General features: G+C 41.8%; 1 pseudogene across 1 annotated transcript in view; it reads left to right on the plus strand.

Moving 5' to 3' along the window:
- LOC145516332 (histone-arginine methyltransferase CARM1-like) overlaps positions 1-15,604 on the plus strand; it is a 244,702-nt pseudogene that overhangs the window by 93,262 nt on the left and 135,836 nt on the right. Inside the window, exon 3 of the transcript XR_014061308.1 lies at positions 13,101-13,208. The product of XR_014061308.1 is annotated as a histone-arginine methyltransferase CARM1-like (transcript). The remainder of the gene's footprint in view (positions 1-13,100; positions 13,209-15,604) is intronic.

Here is a 15,604-nt window from a genome sequence, read left to right on the forward strand (position 1 = left end):
ATGTTTTCCTCTAGGAGTTTTATAGTTTCTGGTCTTATGTTTAGATCTTTAATCCATTTGAGTTTATTTTTGTGTGTGGTGTTAGAAAGTGTTCTAGTTTCATTCTTTTACAAGTGGTTGACCAGTTTTCCCAGCACCACTTGTTAAAGAGATTGTCTTTTCTCCATTGTATATTCTTGCCTCCTTTGTCAAAGATAAGGTGTCCATAGGTGTGTGGATTTATCTCTGGGCTTTCTATTTTGTTCCATTGATCTGTATTTCTGTCCTTGTGCCAGTACCATACTGTCTTGATGACTGTGGCTTTGTAGTAAAGCCTGAAGTCAGGCAGGTTGATTCCTCCAGTTCCATTCTTCTTCCTCAAGATTGCTTTGGCTATTCGAGGTTTTTTGTATTTCCATACAAATTGTGAAATTATTTGTTCTAGTTCTCTGAAGAGTACCGTTGGTAGCTTGATCGGGATTGCATTGAATCTATAGATTGCTTTGGGTAATGTACTAATTTTCACTATATTGATTCTTCCGATCCATGAACACGGTATATTTCTCCATCTATTTGTGTCCTCTTTGATTTCTTTCACCAGTGTTTTATAGTTTTCTATATATAGGTCTTTTATTTCTTTAAGTAGATATATTCTAAGTATTTTATTCTTTTTGTTGCAATGGTGAATGGAATTGTTTCCTTAATTTCTCTTTCTGTCTTCTCATTGTTAATGTATAGGAATGCAAGGGATTTCTGTGTGTTAATTTTATATCCTGCAACTTTACTATATTCATTGATTAGCTCTAGTAATTTTCTGGTGGAGTCTTTAGGGTTTTCTATGTAGAGGATCATGTCATCTGCAACCAGTGAGAGTTTTACTTCTTCTTTTCCAATCTGGATTCCTTTTCTTTCTTTTTCTGCTCTGATTGCTGTGGCCAAAACTTCCAAAACTATGTTGAATAGTAGTGGTGAGAATGGGCACCCTTGTCTTGTTCCTGACTTTAGGGGAAATGCTTTCAGTTTTTCACCATTGAGGATAATGTTTGCTGTGGGTTTGTCATATATAGCTTTTATTATGTTGAGGTATGTTCCTTCTATTCCTGTGTTTTGGAGGGTTTTTATCATAAATGGCTGTTGAATTTTGTCAAAGGCTTTCTCTGCATCTATTGAAATAATCATGTGGTTTTTATTTTTCAATTTGTTTATGTGGTGTATTACATTGATTGATTTGCAGATATTGAAGAATCCTTGCATCCCTGGGATAAAGCCCACTTGGTCATGATGTATGATCTTTTTAATATGTTGTTGGATTCTGCTTGCTAGGATTTTGTTAAGGCTTTTTGCATCTATGTTCATCAGTGATATTGGCCTGTAGTTTTCTTTTTTTGTGGCATCTTTGTCAGGTTATGGTATTAGGGTGATGGTGGCCTCATAGAATGAGTTTGGAAGTGTACCTTCCTCTGCAATTTTCTGGAAGAGTTTGAGTAGGACAGGTGTTAGCTCTTCTCTAAATTTCTGGTAGAATTCAGCTGTGAAGCCATCTGGTCCTGGGCTTTTGTTTGCTGGAAGATTTCTGATTACAGTTTCAATTTCTGCACTTGTGATGGGTCTTTTGAGATTTTCTATTTCTTCCTGGTTCAGTTTTGGGAAGTCGTACTTTTCTAAGAATTTATCCATTTCTTCCAAGTTGTCCATTTTATTTGCATCTAGTTGCTGATAATAGTATCTTATGATCCTTTGTATTTCTGTGTTGTCTGTTGTGATCTCTCCATTTTCATCTCTAATTTTGTTGATTTGATTTTTCTCCCTTTGTTTCTTGATGAGTCTGGCTAATGGCTTGTCAATTTTATTTATCTTCTCAAAGAACCAGCTTTTGGCTTTGTTGATTTTTGCTATGGTCTCTTTTGTTTCTTTTGCATTTATTTCTGCCCTAATTTTTAAGATTTCTTTCCTTCTACTAACCCTGGGGTTCTTCATTTCTTCCTTTTCTAGTTGCTTTAGGTTTAGAGTTAGGTTATTTATTTGGCTTTTTTCTTGTTTCTTGAGGTGAACCTGTACTGCTATGAATCTTCCCCTTAGCACTGCTTTTACAGTGTCCCATAGGTTTTGGGTTGCTGTGTTTTCATTTTCGTTCATTTCTATGCATATTTTGAATTCTTTTTGATTTCTCCTGTGTTTGTTGGTTATTCAACAGTGTGTTGTTCAGCCTCCATATGTTGGAGTTTTTAATTGTTTTTCTCCTGTAATTGACATCTAACCTTACTGCATTTAACTCAGATGACCATTATACCTACTACTGTGGGCAAGAATCCCTTAGAAGAAATGGAGTAGCCATCATGGTCAAGAAAAGAGTCCGAAATGCAGTACTTGGATGCAATCTCAAAAATGATAGAATGATCTCTGTTCGTTTCCAAGGCAAACCATTCAATATCACGGTAATCCAAGTCTATGCCCCAACCAGTAATGCCGAAGAAGCTGAAGTTGAACAATTCTATGAAGACCTACAAGACATTTTAGAACTAACACCCAAAAAAGATGTCCTTTTCATTATAGGGGACTGGAATGCAAAAGTAGGAAGTCAAGAAACACCTGGCGTAACAGGCAAGGTTGGCCTTGGAGTACAGAATGAAGCAGGGCAAAGGTTAATAGAGTTTTGCCAGGAGAACGCACTGGTAATAGCAAACACCCTATTCCAACAACACAAGAGAAGACTCTACACGTGGACATCACCAGATGGTCAACACCAAAATCAGATTGATTATATTCTTTGCAGCCAAAGATGGAGAAGCTCTATACAGTCCGCAAAAACAAGACCGGGAGCAGACTGTGGCTCGAATCATGAACTGCTTATTGCCAAATTCAGACTTAAATTGAAGAAAGTAGGGAAAACCAATAGACCATTCAGGTATGACCTAGATCAAATCCCTTATGAGTATACCGTGGAAGTGACAAATAGATTTAAGGGTCTAGACCTGATAGATAGAGTGCCTGATGAACTATGGACAGAGGTTCATGACATTGTACAGGAGACAGGGATCAAGAAAATCCCCATGGAAAAGAAATGCAAAAGAGCAAAATGGCTGTCTGAGGAGGCGTTACAGATAGCTGGGAAGAGAAGAGAAGTGAAAAGCAAAGGAGAAAAGGAAAGATATTCCCATCCGAATGCAGAGTTCCAAAGAATAACAAGGAGAGATAAGAAAGCCTTCCTCAACAATCAGTGCAAAGAAATAGAGGAAAACAACAGATTGGGAAAGACTAGAGATCTCTTCAAGAAAATTAGAGATACCAAAGGTACATTTCATGCAAAGATCGGCTCGATAAAGGACATAAATGGTATGGACCTAACAGAAGCAGAAGATATTAAGAAGAGGTGGCAAGAATACACAGAAGAACTGTACAAAAAAGATCTTCACGACCCAGATAATCACGATGGTGTGATCACTCACCTAGAGCCAGACATCCTGGAATGTGAAGTCAAGTGGGCCTTAGAAAGCATCACTACGAACAAAGCTAGTGGAGGTGATGGAATTCCAGTTGAGCTATTTCAAAACCTCAAAAGTGATGCTGGGAAAGTGCTGCACTCGATATGCCAGCAAATCTGGAAAACTCAGCAGTGGCCACAGGACTGGAAGAGGTCAGTCTTCATTCCAATCCCAAAGAAAGGAAATGCCAAAGAATGCTCAAACTACCGCACAATTGCGGTCATCTCACACGCTAGTAAAGTAATGCTCAAAATTCTCCAAGCCAGGCTTCAGCAATACATGAACCGTGAACTTCCAGATGTTCAAGCTGGTTTTAGAAAAGGCAGAGGAACCAGAGATCAAATTGCCAATATCTGCTGGATCATGGAAAAAGCAAGAGAGTTCCAGAAAAACATCTATTTCTGCTTTATTGACTATGCCAAAGCCTTTGACTGTGTGGATCTCAATAAACTGTGGAAAATTCTGAAAGAGATGGGAATACCAGAATATCTGACCTGTCTCTTGAGAAACCTGTATGCAGGTCAGGAAGCAACAGTTAGAACTGGACATGGAACAACAGACTGGTTTCAAATAGGAAAAGGAGTCCGTCAAGGCTGTATATTGTCACCCTGCTTATTTAACTTATATGCAGAGCACATCATGAGAAACGCTGGGCTGGAAGAAACACAAGCTGGAATCAAGATTGCTGGGAGAAATATCAATAACCTCAGATATGCGGATGACACCACCCTTATGGCAGAAAGTGAAGAAGAACTAAAGAGCCTCTTGATGAAGGTGAAAGAGGAGAGTGAAAAAGTTGGCTTAAAGCTCAACGTTCAGAAAACTAAGATCATGGCATCTGGTCCCATCACTTCATGGCAAATAGATGGGGAAACAGTGGAAACAGTGTCAGACTTTATTTTTTTGGGCTCCAAAATCACTGCTGATGGTGACTGCAGCCATGAAATTAAAAGACGCTTACTCCTTGGAAGGAAGGTTATGGACAACCTAGACAGCATATTTAAAAGCAGAGACATTACTTTGCCAACAAAAGTCCATCTAGTCAAGGCTATGGTTTTTCCAGTGGTCACATATGGATGTGAGAGTTGGACAGTGAAGAAAGCTGAGCGCCGAAGAATTGATGCTTTTGAACTGTGGTGTTGGAGAAGACTCTTGAGAGTCCCTTGGACTGCAAGGGGATCCAATCAATCCCTCCTAAAAGAGATCAATCCTGGGTGTTCATTGGAAGGTCTGATGTTGAAGCTGAAACTCCAATACTTTGGGCACCTCATGCGAAGGGTTGACTCATTGGAAAAGACCCTAATGCTGGCTAGGATTGAGGGCGGGAGGAGAAGGGAATGACAGAGGATGAGATGGTTGGATGGCATCACCGACTCGATGGACATGGGTTTGGGTAGACTCCGGGAGTTGGTGATGGACAGAGAGGCCTGGCGTGCTGCAGTTCATGGGGTCGCAGAGAGTCGGACACGACTGAGCGACTGAACTGAACTGAACTGAACTGAACTTACTGCATTGTGGTCAGAAAAGATGCTTGGAATGATTTCAGTGTTTTTGAATTTACCAAGACTAGATTTATGGCCCAGGATGTGATCTGTTCTGGAGAAGGTTCCGTGTGCGCTTGAGAAAAAGGTGAAATTCATTGTTTTGGGGTGAAATGACCTATAGATATCAATTAGGTCTAACTCATCTGTTGTATCATTTAAAGTTTGTGTTTCCTTGTTAATTTTCTGTTTAGTTGATCTATCCATAGGTGTGAGTGGGGTATTTAAGTCCCCCACTATTATTGTGTTATTGTTAATTCCCCTTTTCATACTTGTTAGCATTTGCCTTACATATTGCGGTGCTCCTCTGTTGGGTGGATATATATATTTATACTTGTTATATCTTCTTGGATTGATCCTTTGATCATTGTGTAGTGTCTATCTTTGTCTCTTTTCACCACCTTTGTTTTAAAGTCTATTTTATCTGATATGAGTATTGCTATTCCTGCTTTCTTTTGGTGTCTATTTGCATGAGATATCTTTTTCCAGCCCTTCACTTTCAGTCTGTATGTTTCCCTTGTTTCAAGGTGGGTCTCTTGTAGACAACATATATAGGGGTCTTGTTTATGTATCCATTCAGCCAGTCTTTGTCTTTTGGTTGGGGCATTCAACCCATTTACATTTAAGGTAATTATTGATAAATATGATCCCGTTGCCATTTACTTTATTGTTTTGGGTTCGAGATTATACACCCTTTCTTTCTGTGCTTCCTGTCTAGAGAAAATCCTTTAGCATTTGTTGGAGAGCTGATTTGGTGGTGCTGAATTCTCTGAGCTTTTGCTTGTCTGTAAAGCTTTTGATTTCTCCTTCATATTTGAATGAGATTCTTGCAGGATACAGTAATCTGGGCTGTAGATTATTTTCTTTCATCACTTTAAGTATGTCCTGCCATTCCCTTCTGGCCTGAAGAGTTTCTATTGAAAGATCAGCTGTTATCCTTATGGGAATCCCCTTGTGTGTTATTTGTTTTTTTTCCTCTTGCTGCTTTTAATATTTGTTCTTTGTGTTTGATCTTTGTTAATTTGATTATTATGTGTCTTGGGGTGTTTCTCCTTGGGTTTAGCCTGTTTCGGACTCTCTGAGTTTCTTGGACTTGGGTGATTATTTCCTTCTCCACTTTAGGGAAGTTTTCAACTATTATCTCCTCGAGTATTTTCTTATGGTCTTTCTTTTTGTCTTCTTCTTCTGGGACTCCTGTGATTCGTATGTTGGTGCATTTAGCATTGTCCCAGAGGTCTCTGAGGTTGTGCTCATTTCTTTTAATTCTTTTTTCTTTTTTCCTCTCTGTTGCATTTATTTCTATCATTCTGTCTTCTACCTCACTTATCCTATCTTCTGCCTCTGTTATTCTACTGTTGGTTCTCTCCAGAGTGTTTTTGATCTCATTTATTGCATTATTCATTATATATTGACTCTTTTTTATTTCTTCTAAGTCTTTGTTAAACCTTTCTTGCATCTTCTCGGTCCTTGTCTCCAGGTTATTTATCTGTAACTCCAATTTGTTTTCCAGATTTTGGATCATTTTCACTATCATTATTCAGAATACTTTATCAGGTAGATTCCCTATCTCTTCCTCTTTTGTTTGATTTGGAGGGCATTTATCCTTTTCCTTTACCTGCTAGGTTTTTCTCTGCCTTTTCATCTTGTTTATATTGCTGTGTTTGGGGTGGCCTTTCTGTTTTCTGGCAGTTTGTGGTTCCTCTTTATTGTGGAGGTTCCTTGCTGTGGGTGGGCTTAGATGGGTGGCTTGTCAAGGTTTCCTGGTTGGGGAAGCTTGTGTTGGTGTTCTGGTGGGTGGAGCTTGATTTCTTCTCTCTGGAGTGCAATGGAGTGTCCAGTAATGAGTTTTGAGATGTCAGTGGGTTTGGTGTGACTTTGGGCAGCCTGTATATTGAAGCTCAGGGCTATGTTCCTGTGTTGCTGGAGAATTTGGGTGGTATATCTTACTCTGGAACTTGTTGGCCCTTGGGTGGTGCTTGGTTTCAGTGTAGGTATGGAGGTGTTAGATGAGCTCCTATCGTTTAATGCTTCCTGGATTCAGGAGTTCTGTGGTGTTCTCAAGATTTGGACTAAAGTCTCCTGTCTCTGGTTTTCAGTCTTATTCTTACAGTAGCCTCAAGACTTCTCCATCTATACAGCACCAATGATAAAACATCTAGGTTAATGATGAAAAGTTTCTCCACAGTGAGGGACACCCAGAGAGATTCACAGAGTTACATGGAGAAGAGAAGAGGGAGGAGGGAGGTAGAGGTGGCCAGGAGGAGAAGAGGGGAATCAAAAGGGGAGAGAGCAAGCTAGCCAGTAATTACTTCCCTATGTGCTCTCCACCGTCTGGATCTCTCAGAGATGTTCACGGAGTTACACAGGGAAGAGAAGATGGAGGAAGGAGACAGAGGTGGCCAGGAGGAGAAAAGGGGGAATCAAAAGGGGAGAGACAGATCCAGCCAGTAATCAATTCTCTAAGTGTTCTCCGCAGCCCGGAACACACAAAGAGATTCACAGAGTTGGGTTGAGAAGAAAAGGGGGAGTGGGGAGTTGGAGGTGACCTGGTGAAGAAAAAGGAGAATTAAAAGGGGGAGAGAGCAATCAAGCCATTGATCTCGCTCCCAAGTAAAAATGGGTGCTGAAGATTGGGTTCTTGAAGATACAAAGTTGATAACAAATACTAAAAAGCAAAGATTAAAAATCTAGAGTAGAGTTTAGGTTCTCAATGATACCATATTAAAAAAAGAGAAAAGAAAAAAAGAACAAAAAAAGAAAAAAACCACCAGAGTCACAAAAATTACAAAATATGTATATATGAAGTTTGCTTTAAAAATAAGGTCTTAAAAAAAAGTAAATAAAAAATATACAAATAAAAATAAGGTCTTTTTTTTTGCAAGGTAATAGTAGGTTATAAAAATGAAAATTGAAGGAGTAATAGGGGACTCAAAAATAAAATAAGAAACTAATAAAATTTAAAAAATTTTAAAAATAAAATTTTAAAAATTAAAAAAAAATGATAATAATAAAAACATATCTAGGACTTTCTCTGGAGCTGTTACGGACAGTGTGGGGGTCAGTTCATTTTCATATAGTTCCTTGGTCCAGCTTGTACTTCTTAAGGTCTCTAGGCCCCTTCCTATGTAGTCGGTGCTAACTACAGGATTTTAATCTGTTGCATCTGTCACTTCCAAAGCGATTCCCTCTGTTTCTTTTAGCTTCTTCTGTTTGCTGGTCTCTTCAGTGTCTTAATTTCCGCCCTGACACAAGGGGGGCGGTGGTGGTCCCTTTTTTTTAGTCTCACTTGTTCAGTCGTGCTGTGGGGAGGGAGGAACACTGCAAACAAATCTCACTGGCATGTGCTCACAATGTTGCAGCCACACTGGGTTTGCCCCGCTCACAGCTTGTGTGCTTTCCTGGTCTACACTGCTCAGGCTCTAGGTTGCACTGCTAGGAACTGTCTGAAGCAGGCCCCTGGGGTTGCCTGTACTTCCCAGGTCTAAGCCACTCAGGTTCTGGTTCCTGGGTACTTCACAAAGGCGCAGACTTGGTTGAGCCTGGGTTTTGTGCCCTTCCCAGGTCCAAGCAGCTCCAGTGACCAGGTTTTTGGCTAGCGCGGTCGGGGGCTGCGCCTTTTTCCCTTTCCCTGTCCCAGCCACTCAGTTTTCTGGGTGTACCACCGGCGCAGCTTCCCAGGTGTGCCATGCTCTCCCCTGGGGACCTGATCTCTGGCTGCGACCCTCTCGGCGGGTGTCGACCCTCCAGAGTCCCAAGAAGTCCGGGTTAGCAGCGAGGTCTGTTTGCAGTTTGGTATAGAATGCCTCTCTGGGGCCGCGATTCCGCCCTTCCAGCTCTGGCTGCTCTCACCTGCCTGTCTCCTGCGGGGGATGGGCTGGTCCACAGCAGGCTTGCTCTGCTCAGTCCTTTGTTCTATGAACGGGCCTGGTGGTGTCTTAGGTTAAGGCTGTTCGTGGGAAAGCTATCCCACGGTCTAGGTTGCTGTCTCAATCTAGTTCCCTCAGATTGCCCTCGGGGCATTCGGGCCCTGTCCTTACCCAAAGCAATGCAGCCCGCCCCTCCCTGCCTAGCCCCCACTTTCTAGTTGGGGATGCACGTGTCTGCGCTGCGCGCCCGCTGGGAATTGCTGTTAGGTACATAAACCGCGGATTTTAATTACTTACTTATTTTTCCTCCCAGTTATTTTGCCCTCTGTGATTCCAAGGCGCACCACAGACCCACCGGAGAGAGTGTTTCCTGGTGTTTGGAAACTTCTCTCTTTTTTAAGACTCCCTTCCCGGGACAGATCTCCGTTCCTACCTCTTTTGTCTCTCTTTTTATCTTTTATATTTTGTTCTACCTCCTTTCGAAGACTATGGGCTGCTTTTCTGTGTGTCTGATGTCCTCTGCCAGCATTCAGAAGTTGTTTCGTGGAATTTGCTCAGCGTCTAAATGTTCTTTTGGTGAATTTGTGGGAGAGAAAGTTGTCTTCCTGTCCTATTCCTCTGTCATCTTAGGACCACCCCTGTAACTTTGACTTTTAAAAAAAAAAGGTTCCTGGGACTTCCCTGGTGGTTCTATGGTTATAACTTATCCTTCCAATGCAGGAGGTTCCTGTTCAGTTCCTGGCTAGGGAGCTAAGATTCCATATGCTTTGTAGCCAAAAAAAACTAAACATAAAACAAAAGCAATATTATAACAAATTTAATAAAGATTTTTAAAATGGTCCACGTTAAAAAAAAATGTTTCCACATGTAAATAATATAATATTTGTTTTCCTCTATCTGGTGGTTTAGTCACTAAATCATGTCAGACTCTTGTGACCCATGGACTGTAGCCCACCAGGCACCTCTGATGATAGGATTTTCAAGACAAGAACACTGGAGTGGGTTGCCATTTCCTTCTCCAGGGGATCTTCTTGACCCAGGGATTGAACCCAGGTCTTCTGCACTGCAGGCAGTTTCTTTACCAACTGAGCTACCAGAGAAGTCCCTTCCTCTATCTAGTTTATTTCATTTAGCAAATGTCCTCAAAGTTCATACAAATTGCTGTTAAGTGTCAAGATTTCCTTCTTTCTTGTGGCTGAATGATATTCCATTAAATGAATATATATATATATTATATAATACATATCACATCTTCTTAAAATCTGTTCATCTGTTGACAGATGAAACAGTTTCGCCAAATTCATTCATCATTTCCCCAAATTTATTGAACTCACATTTTGACCTGTTATTGGGTGGCTGCTGTTATTCTAAAGACTAGAGATTATGATAATAAGACTTGACCCATCTCCCTAAACCATGCCCTAAAAGAGTTTGATATAGATAGAGAGATGGACAGTTCAAAAATTGATAAATTCAGTAAAATATGAAATAAAATGGTAACCTGAGAGCCTGAGATGAGAACACACATTCTTCTCCCTGGCTGCACCTGAAAACTAAGTGGAAGCTTTTGAAAAAAATAGAGATGCCATTTCCCCACACCAGAGCATTAAATTTCCAAGTATAGGATGAGGGTCCAGCATGGATATTTAAAAAAAAAAAAAAAACCTTCCTAGGTGATTCTGATCTGTAGCCAAATGTTGAGGCCCAATGTGTTTATAGCAGTTCGTTCTGCCTATGGATGTTACAGAACACAGCAACGAAGAAATGCTTGTTGAACTGAGTCTTGGATGATGAATAGTAGTTGGAGGTCAGAAGGTACTCTAAGCAGAAGAGATGGGGGTTTCAAAATCAAAAAGCCAGGCCAGGCCCAGGTTGACCTGGGAATGGGTAAGTGCTCCAGCATGAAAGGAGTGTGAAGGCATAGTGCAGGTCTTGTATGTGCAGAAAGGGGGTGTGGAGGGCATGTGCACAGGGTGGACAGAACGTGAGGGACTGGAGCTCATGGTGAATCTGGACTAGGTGAGCATTAGGGATCCGATGTGGGCTGGAAGGAGAGACCTGCTCACAGCTCCAGAAGTGGAGAGGGGCAAGACCACAGGTGGTGAGCCCCACTGGGCAGGACTTTGAGAGACATATCTAAGGCAGAAGTCACAGAATTCGAAAACTGTGCATACTGTGTTGTCTATTACTAATATCATTTCTGGGTTTTTTGAACTTTCACTTCTATTTTTTTTCTCAAATAATAAAAGCATTCCCTTATATATTCACATATCCCCAGTTATTTTAGCTTTTCTCTGTACGCTCAGGGAATCAGTCAGTTCAGTTGCTCAGTCATATCCGACTCTGTGCGACCCCATGAACTGCAGCATGCCAGGCCTCCCTGTCCATCACCAACACCCAGAGTCCACCCAAACCCATGTCCATTGAGTTGGTGATGCCATCCAACCATCTCATCCTCTGTCATCCCCTTCTCCTCCTGCCCTCAATCTTTCCCTTAATCAGGGTTTTTTCAAATGAGTCAGTTCTTCGCATCAGGTGGCCCAAGGATTGGAGTTTCAGCTTCAACGTCAGTCCTTCCAATGAACACCAAGGACTGATATCCTTTAGGATGGACTGGTTGGATCTCCTTGCAGTCCAAGGGACTCTCAAGAGTCTTCTCCAACACCACAGTTCAAAAGCATCAATTCTTCTGTGTTCAGCTTTCTTTATAGTCCAACTCTCACATCCATACATGACTACTGGAAAAACCATAGCCTTGACTAGACGGACCTTTGTTGGCAAAGTAATGTCTCTGCTTTTAAATATGGTGTCTAGGTTGGTCAAAACTTTCCTTCCAAGGAGTAAGCGTCTTTTAATTTCATGGCCACAATCACCATCTGCAGTGATTTTGGAACCCAGAAAAATAAAGTCAGCCACTCTTTCCACTGTTTTCGCCATTTATTTGCCAAGAAGTGATGGGACCAGATGCCATGATCTTAGTTTTCTGAATGTTGAGCTTTAAACCAACTTTTTCACTCTCCTCTCTCACTTTCATCAAGAGGCTTTTTAGTTCCTCTTTACTTTCTGCCGTAAGGGTAGTGTCATCTGCATATCTGAGGTTATTGATATTTCTCCCAGCAATCTTGATTCCAGATTGTGCTTCCTCCAGCCCAGTGTTTCTCATTATGTACTCTGCATATAAGTTAAATAAGCAGGGTGACAATATACAGCCTTGACGTACTTCTTTTCCTATTTGGAACCAGTCTGTTGTTCCATGTCCCGTTCTAACTGTTGCTTCCTGACCTGCATACAGGTTTCTCAAGAGGCAGATCAGCTGGTCTGGTATTCCCATCTCTTTCAGAATTTTCCACAGTTTATTGTGATCCACACAGCCAAAGGCTTTGGCATAGTCAATAAAGCAGAAATAGATGTTTTTCTGGAACTCTCTTGCTTTTTCGATGATCCAGTGGATGTTAGCAGTATGATCTCTGGTTCCTCTGCCTTTTCTAAAACCAGCTTGAACATCTGGAAGTTTACGTTTCACATATTGCTGAAGCCTGACTTGGAGAATACTAAATGTGAAAAAAAAAACCCAAAACTGTCACTATGATAACAGAATGAGGTTGAAAATGAAAGTGTTAGTTGCTAAGTCAATTCCGACTCTTTGTGATCCCCATGGACTATAGCCCACCAGGCTCCTCTGTCCGTGGAATTTCCCAGGCAAGAATACTGGAGAGGGTAACCATTCCCTTCTCCAGGGGATCTTTCCGACCCAGGGATTGACCCCAGGTCTCCTGCACTGCAGGCAGATTCTTAACTATCTGAGCCACCAGGGAAGCCCATTGGACTGAGATTATATATATATATTTACTTATATGCATCTATAGTTTGTATTCACATATACATTATTTTTCTTACCATCAGCAATTGCCTTCCCCAGTGCATGTACGGAGGATAAGCCTTTGAGCCCTGTTAGCATGGTACCAGGAGAATTTGATGAGCCCAAACTCTGCCCGTGTTCCATTCCACTCTCGCACTTGACATTTCTGAATGCAGATATGTCTGACAAGTGTAAATAAGGGTGTCACAGCTCAGAGAAGTACCCATTCCCACCTTGCCATTCCTTATCACTCATGTGTTCTGCGGTGAATGTGCTGTTTTAATCTTCTAATAATTTCTCAGTTGGAATTTTTTGAGGGGCAATGCTGTGGTTTCCAAGGCGTAGAAATAAATCTTCTCTCTTCTCCTTGCAGAGTTCAGTGCATTTTCAAATACCTTGAGAAGATACCAGCATGAGAAAAAGGAACACTTGGTGTTCAGCCAGTGGACAGAAGAGGTGTCTTGCCGCCCAGTACTTCCAGGTCAGGAAAGTGGCCCCTGGCAGAACCGTGTCATCTCAAAGTGACACACACCTGGGTGGGGTGGTGGGTAGAGAAGAGAGTGCGGTGGTTTTTAACGTGTGGTCCTCTGACCATCAGGAACATTGCCTCATCTGGGGAAGATATTTCATCTGATTGTTGTGGTGATGTAATTTGATTAGAGGATATAAGTGAAGCACTCAGAATGGTGCCTGGCACATAGCATACTCTCCCAAATGGTGACCATTACAGTCATGATATTTATTACTGACTCAGTGCTCATGGACTTATATGCACCACACCACCCAGCTGGCTTGCTTCCTCAGATTACTACCATCAGTGCCTTCTGCAGCATCCTCACGCTCTCCTGGGATTTCTGTCCAAGACTTTGCTTTCTCTCTAGGCTGATGGGACTCTTTGGGGCCATCCCTTTTGGCCTTGCCCCCTTCTCTCTCACTTATCTCTTTAATTCTTTTTTCATTGGTTTGAGTCTTAGTTGCAGCACGCAGGATCTTCATGCCTCCTGTGGGACCCATTACTGCAGCACACGGACTCTCTAGTTGTGACATGTGGGCTCAGTAGTTGCGGCATGTGGGCTTAATTGCTCTGGGGCACATGGGATCTAAATTCTCCTGCCAGGTATCGAACGCACGTCCCCTACATTGCAAGGCAAATTCTTAACCACTGGACCACCAGCGATGTCCCCTGTATTTTTCATGACCAATCTGATCACATGAACCACAGCCTTGTCTAACTCAATGAAACTGTGAGCCATGCCGTGTAGGGCCACCAAGACAGACAGGTCACGGTGGATACTTCTGACAAAACATGCTCCACTGGAGAAGGGAATGGCAAACAACTTCAGTATTCTTGCCTTGATAACCCCATGAACAGTATAAAAAGGCAAAAAGATAGGACACTGAAAGATAAACTCCCCAGATCGGTAGGTGCCCGATATGCTACTGGAGATCAGTGGAGAAATAACTCCAGAAAGAATGAAGAGACAGAGCAAAAGCAAAATCAGCACCCAGTTGTGAATGTGACTGGTGGTGGAAGTGAAGTCTGATGCTGTAAAGAGCAATATTGCATAGGAACCTGGAATGTTAGGTCCATGAATCAAGGCAAACTGAAAGTGGTCAAACTGGAGATGGCCAAGAGTGAACATCGACATTTTAGTAATCAGCAAACTAAAATGTACTGAAATGGATGAATTTAACTCAGATTACCATTATATCTACTACTGTGTGTAAGAATCCTTTAGAAGAAATGGAGTAACCATCATAGTCAACAGAAGACTCTGAAATGCAGTTCAGTTCAGTTCAGTCGCTCAGTCGTGTTCAACTCTTTGCAGCCCCATGAACCACAACACGCCAAGCCTCCCTGTCAATCACCAACTCCTAGAGTCCACCCAAACCCATGTCCATTGAGTCAGTGATGCCATCCAACCGTCTCATCCTCTGTCATCCCCTTCTCCTCCTGCCCTCAATCTTTCCCTTAATCAGGGTCTTTTCCAATGAGTCAGCTCTTCTCATCAGGTTGCCAAAGTATTGGAGTTTCAGCTTCAACATCAGTCCTTCCAATGAACACCCAGGACTGATCTCCTTTAGGAAGGACTGGTTGGATCTCCTTGCAGTCCAAGGGACTCTCAAGAGTCTTCTCCAACACCACAGTTCAGAAGCATCAATTCTTCTGCGCTCAGCTTTCTTTATAGTCCAACTCTCACATCCATACATGACCACTGGAAAAACACTAGCCTTGACTAGACAGACCTTTGTTGGCTAAGTAATGTCTCTGCTTTTTAATATGGTGTCTAGGTTGGTCATAACTTTCCTTCCAAGGAGTAAGCATCTTTTAATTTCATGGCCACAATCACCATCTGCAGTGATTTTGGAGCCCAGAAAAATAAAGTCAGCCACTGTTTCCCCATCTGTCTGCCATGAAGTGATGGGACCGGATGCTATGATCTTAGTTTTCTGAATGTTGAGCTTTAAGCCAACTTTTTCGCTCTCCTCCTTCACTTTCATCAAGAGGCTCTTTAGTTCTTCTTCACTTTCTGCCCTAAGGGTGGTGTCATCTGCATATCTGATGTTATTGATATTTCTCCCGGCAGTCTTGATTCCAGCTTGTGCTTCCTCTAGCCCAGCATTTCTCATGATGTACTCTGCTTATAAGTTAAATAAGCAGGGTGACAATATACAGCCTTGACGTACTTCTTTTCCTATTTGGAACCAGTCTGTTGTTCCATGTCCTGTTCTAACTGTTGCTTCCTGACCTGCATACAGGTTTCTCAAGAGGCAGGTAAGGTAGTCTGGCATTCGCATCTCTTTCAGAATTTTCCACAGTTTATTGTGATCCACACAGTCAAATGCAGTACTTGGATGCAATCTCAAAAAACAGCA

The sequence above is a fragment of the Giraffa tippelskirchi genome, chromosome 1, assembly GCF_054371585.1.
Source record: "Giraffa tippelskirchi isolate mGirTip1 chromosome 1, T2T-mGirTip1v1.2.pri, whole genome shotgun sequence".
NCBI lineage: Eukaryota > Metazoa > Chordata > Mammalia > Artiodactyla > Giraffidae > Giraffa > Giraffa tippelskirchi.